Source organism: Bufo gargarizans, chromosome 2, assembly GCF_014858855.1.
Source record: "Bufo gargarizans isolate SCDJY-AF-19 chromosome 2, ASM1485885v1, whole genome shotgun sequence".
Lineage (NCBI taxonomy): Eukaryota > Metazoa > Chordata > Amphibia > Anura > Bufonidae > Bufo > Bufo gargarizans.
In genome coordinates, this window is record NC_058081.1 from 527107459 (window position 1) to 527119129 (window position 11671).

The window sequence follows — 11671 nt, forward strand, 5'->3', positions numbered from 1 at the left end:
CTGCGATTCTCAAGGCTGCTAGAGAGCACAAAGAGCCGCTCTACGAAGGGGCCAAGATCCTCCTATTTCAGGATCTAGCGCCCTCAACTTTAAATAAGTGGAGGACCCTGAGGCCACTCACCGACCACCTGAGGGCCATTAAAATGCCCTATAAATGGCTATTCCCCTTCGGTCTTACTTTCTCCTCCGAAGGCAAGAGAGGCACGATTCGTACACCAGCGGACTTACCAGCAGCATGGACTCTGCTTCAAACAACCCCGCTGGACATTCAATCATGGCTCCCGTCAGCCGACACGGGAGTTCCGCTGCCAGATTTGCCAGAAGAACAGCGGTGGACCAAGGCCGTGACGAAAAGAAAGACCAACTACAGGCCTTAAGGCCTCACACCCAAGTCACTACCTCACTCAAAGACAGTGGCTGTCGGAACCAGCGATGACTTGCTAACCCACAGCTCAGACGTTATCACGGTTCCAGTGTGCAAGTATACGCCGATGTAATATGTACCTACCTTACTTGCTGCATTTTGTGTGGTGCTCGCGTTGGGGCCTTGCGGTCCGTGGACTTTGGCGGTTCCCCGGATCGACAGGCCACGGGTGAGCTGCCTTTGGGTCGTGGCTGGGACCCGACGGACCGCCTGAGGGCCGCCTTGATGTTAACATGGCACTAGCGTGGGTAATGATATTTAGCCCCACTCTTTATGTTTGATATATATGTTAGAACTAGATGTAACAAGGGCCTTGCGGTCTAGGGCACTCACTCTGACGAGTGATCCCTTGGATTGGCAGGCTGTGCATCCACTGGCTAGGTTGATAGGGTATATGTTGTATTATCCTATTTAGTTTGCCATAACTCACAGGACAGGTCGGCTTATTCCCCCCATATGGCCGCTTGTCTGCAAACTTGTCTGGCACTCACCAGGGATCCTTTGGCGCACACCTGGTGCAAGCGCCTTACATCAGGCTGGCTCGGGCCATTCACGCTTTGCCTCCTTCTGCTGGGCTGCACGCTCGGCACGAGTCACCCAACATCTATGATGGAGATTTACTCCACTTTTCAGTTGTTCTCATTGTTCATTGTTATAACATGTTTCCCTGGTCACACGCATGAGTCCCAACTAATGCTTGCTCTGAGGTAATCTCATAGACTTCACTATGGCATCGATTTAAATGTACTTCCTTTAATGTTAGAGAATTTAACACCCAGCAGAAGAGGTCACAGGTTATCGTATGCTGAAAAAATCTCACACAGACATCTGTTTTCTCCAAGAATTGCACTTTAAGTCAGCGCATATACCCACCCTCCCCAGAACTTACTTCCAACACTGGTTTACTAGCGCATTCAGTAAGGCAGCTAGGGGAGTAGGTAAAGCTATATCTAAGAGAGTCCCTTTCAAACTAACATGTATACAAGATGATCCAGAGGGCCGCTAGTTTGATAGTGAGTACTACTACAGACCATTACGCTACTTTAACAAAGCTAACCCAGAGGTTAAGGATTACATGACTACAGTTTAGATATGAAGACTGCTGTGAGCGGGGCCAGGTGTATTGGGGGTCACTATTTACACAGGGATCTGTGGATGACACATAAGATGCTATATATGTGTCATCCACAGATCCCCCCATAACAGTGTCATCCACAGATATCCCCATAACAGTGCGTCATCCACAGATGCCCCCATAACAGTGCGTCATCCACAGATGCCCCCATAACAGTGCGTCATCCACACATGCCCTCATAGTGCCTCATCCACAGATCCCAATAACAGTGTGTCACCCACAGATCCCCATAACAGTGTCACCCACAGATCCCCATAACAGTGTCACCCACAGATCCCCATAACAGTGTCACCCACAGATCCCCATAACAGTGTCACCCACAGATCCCCCATAACAATGTGTCATCCACAGTTGCCCCATAACAATGTGTCATCCACAGTTTCCCCATAACAGTGCGTCATCCACAGATCCCTATAACAGTGTCATCCACAGATCCCCCATAACAGTGCGTTATCCAAAGATGCCCCCATGACAGTGCGTCATCCACAGATCCCCTCCATAACAGTGTCATCCACAGATCCCCAATAATAGTGTCATCCACAGACCACCATTAGTTCAAAACCCACCCAAAGCACACCTTTTGGTTCAATTTTTTTTTCTTATTTTCCTCCTAAAAAACCTAGGTGTGTCTTATTATCAGGTGCGTATATGTTGTATTATCCTATTTAGTTTGCCATAACTCACAGGACAGGTCGGCTTATTCCCCCCATATGGCCGCTTGTCTGCAAACTTGTCTAGCACTCACCAGGGATCCTTTGGCGCACGCCTGGTGCAAGCGCCTTACTACTGGGCTGCGCGCTCGGCACGAGTCACCCAACATCTATGATGGAGATTTACTCCACTTTTCAGTTGTTCTTATTGTTCATTGTTATAACATGTTTCCCTGGTCACGCGCATGAGTCCCAACTAATGCTTGCTCTGAGGTAATCTCATAGACTTCACTATGGCATTGATTAAATGTACTTCCTTTAATGTTAGAGAATTTAACACCCCGCAGAAGAGGTCACAGGTTATCGTATGCTGAAAAAATCTCACACAGACATCTGTTTTCTCCAAGAATTGCACTTTAAGTCAGCGCATATACCCACCCTCCCAGAACTTACTTCCAACACTGGTTTACTAGCGCATTCAGTAAGGCAGCTAGGGGAGTAGGTAAAGCTATATCTAAGAGAGTTCCTTTCAAACTAACATGTATACAAGATGATCCAGAGGGCCGCTACGTTTTTGTGAAAGGCTCAATAGGTACCGAGGTAGTGACTTTAGCCAGTCTGTACAGTCCCCACCGAGGCCAAACAAAATGGATTGTCAACACTTTAAAAACATTCTCCTCTTTTGCTGAAGGTATCAGACTAATAGGAGGTGATCTTAACATTACATTGAACCCCATAATTGATGCCTCTGACGGCTCTTCTCAGCTGACCCAGACGGCTTTAGGTCGTGTCAATACTTACTTAGCAGATGTCAATCTTGTAGACTCGTGGAGGTTGCTCCATCCTGCTGACAGAGACTATACCTTCTTTTCAGCTCCTCATAATACACATAAGAGACTGGACTATGTCCTGATCTCTGGCAGTTGTGCTGACAGGGTGGAACAATCTACCATTGAACCCATCACAGTCTCAGACCATGCCCCAGTGTCTACTTCCCTACAGTTCCCAACACTACCAACACAAGCCAGACAATGGAGGTTGAACAAAACACTTCTAGACAAACAATCAGACCTAAACACCCTCAGAAATTGTCTTGGTTCTTCAAGGACAATACCACAGAAGGAATGCCACTCACAACTGTGTGGGAGACACATAAACAGGTCATGAGAGGGAAGCTCATTGCACTGGGCAGTAGAGTTAAAAAAGAAAGGCAGGAATCCCTGAATTCCCTGCTTAAGCAAATTGCTGCCATTGAATCCGTACATAAACGCTCTAGAGCCCTAGAAGCACAGGATGTTTTAACTAGCCTGCGTAAACAACTAACAGATCACCTGAATATCTGTCATGCGAAAACATACCAATACTCACAATTTTGCTTCTACTCACATGGAGATAAGGGCACAAAGTTGATGTCCTCCCTCTTGAAGCAAAATAAAGATTCCATGTACATAGCAGGGATCAACACGAAAGAAGGTAACACCCTGCATAAAACATCAGACATAGCTAATGAATTCCAAAATTCTACCAGGGCCTATATGGACTCCCCGAGAGGGGGACAGGGTCCACTGAGACCAGAGACACATTGATAGAGGACTTCTTAAAACACCTGCGACTTCCCAGCTTAAACAACACAGAAAGCGAGACTCTTTTATCCCCAATCACTGAGAAAGAAGTCATGGACATCTTAGGCTCCATGCCACTGGGGAAAAGCCTGTGGGATACTACAAGAAATGTTTAAAAGTATTGGCTCCCCACTTTGCTGCCTGGTGCAATGCGCTCCTTAATGGCTCCCAGCTGCACAAACAGTCCCTCAAAGCTACAGTCACAATTCTCCCTAAGCCCGGTAAAGACCCTAAGCTATGTGGCAGTTACAGGCCAATATCGCTTTTAAATGTAGATGTCAAAGTTTGGGCAAAATTATTGGCAACTCGAATCAGTGCCTTTCTCCCAAAGCTCATCCACCCTGAGCAAGCGGGATTTGTCCCGGGCAGGGAGGGAAGTCATAACTCCTGCAGAATTATGTCAACAACTAGCGGTAAAACGATGCCTCCCCCTGGTTCTGTTGGGCATAGATGCGGAGAAGGCCTTTGACCGGGTGAATTGGACCTATATAAGGAAAACTCTGCAAAAATTTGGCTTACCTGTGCAATTCCAAAAAGCAATTATGTCACTGTATGGTGACCCTAGCGCTCGAATCAGAGTCAATGGCACCTTATCACCTCCCTTCCCTATAAGGAATGGGACGCGGCAGGGTTGCCCCCTGTCACCCGCCTTATACATTTTAGTCATGGAAACCTTGCTCCAAGCCATCAGAGATCATCCGGACATCAGGGGAATTAGGATAGAAAATAGCCACGCAGAATACCTCAATGCAGCTTATGCAGATGACCTGCTAGTCATGGTCTCTAACCCGGTCGAGGCCTTCCCGCATCTACTATCCCTGTTTGAGCAGTACGGACAGGTGTCCAACTTTAAAGTGAACTTTTCAAAATCGGAAGCTATGAATGTATCAGCACCGACTAAACAAATCCATTCACTGAAATCAAAAACCCCTTTTATTTGGCAAACTTCTCACCTATCCTACATGGGTATCAAGATCCCCTCTATTTTAGATAAACTATTCCAACTAAACTATGCTACGCTACTAAAGGATGTCTAACAACAACTACACACACTTCGGATACCATATATCTCATGGATGGGCCGTAAAAATTTGCTAAAAGCATTTATTATGCCCAGGATACTGTACGTCATGCAGATGTTGCCCGTCTTTCTCCCCTCCTTCTTCACTCAAATTAGAAGGCTTTTCAGCATATTTCTATGGGGGGGGGGGGGGGAGGGGAGGGGAGCGAGACTGGCTGTCATGGAACCATGAACCAGACGTACAACAAGAGATAAGTGGAAATAAGAAGGCTTTATTGAAAACCAAGCTGTAAGGCAAAAGTCCAAACGGATGGCTAAACCGAAGCAGGGTCTTGCGAAGCCAGAGGTCAGGAACCAGAAGGGTAGTCAGACGAAGCCAGGATCAGGAACCAGAAGGGTAGTCAGACGAAGCCAGGATCAGGAACCAGAAGGGTAGTCAGACGAAGCCAGGATCAGGGAACCAGAAGCAGCAGCAGTCTTAGAAGCATGTGAACACAGGAGGACCAAGCAAGGAACTGAAGCCACAGACCTCCTATATATATGAGCTAGGCATCCAGCTCCTCCCAGTGGGAAGGAGAAGCCGCAGGGTGGGAGGCTACAAGAAACCCAGAAACCAAGATGGCCGCCAGCACATGTCAAACGAAGGAGAACAGCAAGAAGGTAAGACCATGACAGTACCTCCCCCTCAAGGGCCCCTCCTCCGCGGAGTAAAGAACGGTTTCTGAGGGAAGCGTGCGTGGAAGGCTCGGAGCAAGGCAGGAGCATGGACATCTGCGGAGGGAACCCAGGAACGCTCCTCTGGACCATAACCACGCCAATGGACCAAAAACTGCACCCGACCGCGGACCAGGCGTGAGTCCAGGATATTGCTCACCTCATACTCCTCACGATTGCCCACTTGGACCGGACGAGGCCGAGGAACCGAGGAAGTGAAACGATTACACACCAGTGGCTTCAACAGGGAGACATGAAACACGTTGGAGATCCGCATGCCAGGAGGAAGCGCAAGGGCATAGGCTACCGGGTTTACCCTGCGAAGCACTCGGAAGGGACCAACAAAGCGAGGCGCCAGCTTGGGAGTGGGCACTCGAAGGTTGAGGTTGCGGGTGGACAACCATACGCGGTCTCCGACCTGGTAGGAAGGAGCGGGCGCTCATCTGCGATCAGCCTGGAGTCTCTGGCGCTGCGCAGAGACCTCAAGGAACCTCTGGATCTGTACCCAAGAAGCACGTAGGACGGAAAGGTGATCCTCCACAGCCGGAATATCCTGGGGAGAGAATACCTCCGGTAACACGGCAGGTTGGAACCCATAATTGGCCATGAAGGGAGACGTCCCAGAGGAAGAGTTCACCGCCGTGTTCCTGGCAAACTCAGCCCAAGGCAGGAGGTCAACCCAATTGTCTTGGTGATCGGAGACATAGCAACGAAGGAATTGCTCCAAGGCCTGATTGGATCGTTCTGCGGCCCCATTGGACTGAGGGTGGTAGGCCGAGGAGAAAGAGAGATGAATCCCCAACTGGGAGCAAAAGGCGCGCCAGAACCTGGACACAAACTGACTCCCCCGATCCGACACAATCTCCTTGGGCAAACCGTGCAACCGGAAGACCTCCCTGGCAAAAATCGTGGCCAACTCTTGTGCAGAGGGTAACTTCTTGAGAGGAACACAGTGGCACATTTTGGAAAACCGATCCACAATCATGAGAATGACCGTATGGCCTCGGGATGCAGGGAGGTCCACAATGAAATCCATCCCCAGGTGTGACCATGGACGCTCCCCGGTGGCTATGGGTTGCAAAAGGCCCAACGGAAGGTGCCGAGGGGACTTACTCTGGGCACAAACGGAGCATGCCGCTACATATGCGGCGATGTCGGAACGTAGAGAAGGCCACCAGAACAGACGTGAAACAGCCCAGGACAGCTGATTCTTTCCAGGATGCCCCGCGGCCTTGGAGTTATGGTAGGTTCGCAACAACCGAGTGCGCAACTCCTCAGGCACAAAACATCTGCCGTTGGGTCTCCCAGAGGGAGCACCAGATTGAGCCGCCTAAAATCTGCTCACCCAGAGGAGAGGTCAGGCTGGTGCGAATGGCGGCCAGGATCTGATTCGGAGGTATGACCGAAGTCGGAGTCGACTCCTCCCCGGACAGCTCGGAGTACTGCCGTGATAAGGCATCCGCTCTGATGTTCTTGGAACCGGGTAGGTAGGAGACCACGTAATTAAAACGTGACAAGAACAGAGCCCATCTGGCCTGACGTGGTGTCAATCTCTTGGCCTCAGAGAGGTAGGTCAGATTCTTGTGGTCCGTCAGGATGAGAACCGGAACCACCGAGCCCTCGAGCAAGTGCCTCCATTCTTTAAGGGCCTGCACGATGGCCAATAACTCCCTGTCACCAATCTGATAGTTGCACTCCGCGGAAGACAGTTTCCGGGAGTAAAACCCACAAGGAAGCAGAGGACCCTCTGGTGTTCTACGCTGAGACAGAAGGGCGCCTACTCCCGTCTCAGATGCGTCCACCTCGAGGACAAAAGGCAACCCAGGGTTGGGATGCGACAGAATCGGAGCCGACACAAAGGCGGACTTTAGAGCCTCAAAAGCTCGGATGGCCTCGAGCGGCCAGACCTGGGGATTACTGCCCTTCCTGGTCAGATCCGTGAGAGGCTTAGCTAGCATGGAAAAGTCCCTGATGAACTTCCGATAATAATTGGCGAAGCCCAAAAAGCGCTGCAGGGCACGAAGACCACTGGGCTGGGGCCACTTTAAGACAGCCGAAACCTTCTCAGGATCCATGGAGAACCCCTCAGCGGAAATGATGTAACCTAAGAAGGTTACCTGGGATCGGTGAAATTCGCATTTCTCAAGCTTACCGAACAGCTTGTTCTCTCGTAACCGTTGCAACACTCGTCTGACATCCAGAATGTGGGCCTCCATGGATTCAGAATAAACCAAGATGTCATCCAAATAGACCACCACACACTGCTGCAACAGGTCACGGAAAACATCGTTGATGAATTCCTGGAAGACTGCGGGCGCATTGCACAACCCAAAGGGCATAACCAAGGATTCATAATGACCGGTCCTGGTGTTAAACGCGGTCTTCCACTCATCGCCCGCCTTGATCCTTACCAGGTTATATGCCACCCTCAGGTCGAGTTTGGTAAAGACCGTGGCCCCTTTGAGGCGATCGAACAGCTCGGAAATCAAGGGTATCGGGTAAGCGTTCTTGATCGTGATGCGATTGAGACCCCTGTAATCGATGCAAGGCCTCAACTCACCGCCCTTCTTTTTCACAAAGAAAAATCCAGCCCCTGCCGGGGACGAGGATTTGCGAATGTGTCCGCGTGAAAGCGCCTCCCTCACGTACTCCTCCATGGCCTCATTCTCCGCTACCGACAGTGGATAGACTTTGCCACGAGGAGGAACGGCACCAGGTTGTAACTCTATGGCACAATCGTATGGGCGGTGCGGAGGTAGGGCAACCGCACGCACCTTATCGAATACATCCCGGTACTCCTCGTATTCAGGAGGCAACAGAGAGTCCGAGGAAGTACACAGCAACTTGACAGGCCCATGGATGCAACTAGCCCCACACTGCGGTGACCACGAGAGGATCTCGGCCGATCTCCAATCAAAAGTCGGATTATGCTTCTGGAGCCAGGGGTACCCCAAGACCACCGAGTAGTGTGGAGACAAAATAACCTGGAGACAGACCGACTCTCTGTGAACGGCACCAATGGCCATCCCCACTGGAAGGGTCTCCTGAGTCACGTGTGGCGGCAGAAGGGGTCTGCCGTCTATCGCCTCAAGAGCCAGTGGGGAACCTCGAGGCTGCAGAGGAATGGAATTGGCGGCAGCGAACACACTATCAATGAACAAACCACCAGCACCAGAGTCCACCAACGCCTGGGTCGTCACCGAGCCCCCGACCCAGGAGAGGACAACAGTAATCAGTGGTTTGTCAACACGGGAAACCGGGGACGAGGAGACTCCACCCAAGATCTGCCCCCGACAGGATCTCAGGTGCGAGCGTTTCCCGGACGGTTCGGGCATGCCAACCGAAAATGCCCACCGAGACCACAGTACATGCATCGGCCCTCGCGTCTCCGGAGTGCCCTCTCCCCCTCGGACAGGCGAGCAAACCCCAGCTGCATGGGTTCACCCCCAGACAAATCATCCCCAGGAGGCGTGGGAGGAGAGGGAGGCACGGGTGGGACAGCAAACGTAGGCGCCAATCTGTTAGGAGACCTCCGCAGGCTCTCCTTAAAGGAAGGTCTCTCCCTGAGTCTGGTGTCAATCAAAATCAGGAAAGAAATAAGAGACTCGAGCTCCACTGGTAGGTCCTTAGCTGCAACCTCATCCTTCAAGGCATCCGAGAGACCATGAGAGAAAGCAGCGACCAGAGCCTCATTATTCCAGCCCACCTCTGCTGCCAGGGCACGAAACTCAATGGCGTATTCAGCTACGGATCGTGAACCCTGTCTGATGGACATAAGGAGCTTCGCAGCAGAGGCGGAACGAGCCGGCACATCGAATACCTTCCGAAGAGAAGCAACAAAACCGGAAAACTCGGCAACCACCGGATTGTTGTTCTCCCATAAAGGGCTGGCCCAGGCCAAGGCCTTGTCCGAGAGCAGCGAGATCAAGAAGCCCACCTTTGATCTCTCAGTAGGAAAGGCATGTGGCAGCAACTCGAAATAAATGCCCACCTGGTTAAGGAAACCTCGGCACTGAGTTGGCTCTCCCCCAAAGCGCTGTGGAAGGGGGGCAGAACCGGTCATACCCCGAAACACCGCAGGCGCAGCAACAGGTGTCGGGGTAGACTCTGGCGCAACAACCGGAGCGGCAGTAGGAGCGGGACCAGGAGCGACAACCGACCCATCGGCAACGGAAGCTAAATGAGCCGTGCGTTCAAGCAGGGTTTGCAACGCCACAGCGAACCGACCCAACAGGTGATCCTGCTGATCAAGTCTGGCAACCAGCGTAGGTAGCGAGGATGGCCCTGTACCGTCAGAATTCAGGGCTTGGTCCTAATGTCATGGAACCATGAACCAGACGTACAACAAGAGATAAGTGGAAATAAGAAGGCTTTATTGAAAACCAAGCTGTAAGGCAAAAGTCCAAACGGATGGCTAAACCGAAGCAGGGTCTTGCGAAGCCAGAGGTCAGGAACCAGAAGGGTAGTCAGACGAAGCCAGGATCAGGAACCAGAAGGGTAGTCAGACGAAGCCAGGATCAGGAACCAGAAGGGTAGTCAGACGAAGCCAGGATCAGGAACCAGAAGCAGCAGCAGTCTTAGAAGCATGTGAACACAGGAGGACCAAGCAAGGAACTGAAGCCACAGACCTCCTATATATATGAGCTAGGCATCCAGCTCCTCCCAGTGGGAAGGAGAAGCCGCAGGGTGGGAGGCTACAAGAAACCCAGAAACCAAGATGGCCGCCAGCACATGTCAAACGAAGGAGAACAGCAAGAAGGTAAGACCATGACACTGGCACATCGCATGTTGATATTGAGGAAAAACCAGGGAGGCATGGCTCTACCGGACGCTCAACTATATTATAAAACCATACACCTGAAGAGGTGGCTACAGATCCATGCCCCCGGGTTTAGTATTTTAGGTAGTGAACTAGAGATCACCCAACTTGACATGAAACAGAGCAGGACTATAGGGCTTGAACTCCTCCTCACTACACTCACACGTGTTACTTAAAGGCACAGCGGCCGTTATTCAGCAACTAAATAAAGACCAGAGCTTGCTACATACCCCGTCGTTGCTAATGCCAGCTGACCTTGCACCATTCATAGTTAGACCCACAGCAGAACACGTACCCCAGGTGTGGATTAAACTGCGCAGATACACCATATCAGAATTCCTGGATGGGACATCTGGTGCTCTCCCTGACCAACACTCGCTAAACCACACTCTATCTTCTGCCAACTTTATGGACACCATAGAATTTAATTCTATTAGCAAACCATTGCTAAAGAATAAATAATACACAACAGAAGTAACGTGGTTTGAGAAATTGTTGCAATTAGAGACCCCCCCAGTAAGATGATCTCGAAATTATACCTAGCACTAAATACCCCAACTCCTATAGGGACCCACAATACCTGAAAACTTGGGCCACTGAATTAGGCATGGAATTTACAGAAACAGACGTATTCATGCACACTCCCATGGCTTCTCGAGGTGTGTGAAGGTGCAAGAGCATATAAGGTTCTTACACAATTCTACCAAACCCCCAAACAATTATTCTTAAAAGGTCTCAGTAGCTCAGATCAGTGTTGGAGGTGAAAAGAGGGTGTAGGGACTCAGACCCATATATTCTGGTCCTGCCCAAAACTCCACCCATATTGGGATAGTGTATCAGACATAATTAATAAGGTGATGAATATTCCTATCCAGCTGTCACCAGCGCTAGTGCCTCTCTGGCTCCCCACGCCGGCTTTGTTCCCATCTAAAAAGAATCTAGCCACGCACCTGATACAGGCAGCGAGACTACTCATTCCACAGAGATGGCTCAGTGAAGACCCTCCGACAATCCCACATTGGGTACTAAAGGTGGATCAGATATGCAGATTGGAGGAGCTGGCGGGTTGGGAAACCAGACAACATGAGAGGTATTTAAAGGTCTGGAAACCCTATCTAACATTCAGAACTCCACATGTGGAACCTGCTACCCTCATGAGAGACAGAGATACAAATTAACCTCCCACCCTCTTACACACTCATTTCAGTGCCATAAGAATCTGGTACCAACTAACAGAGCATTGGTCAATATGTCACCTCGATACGAGGACTATAGGATACATGCAT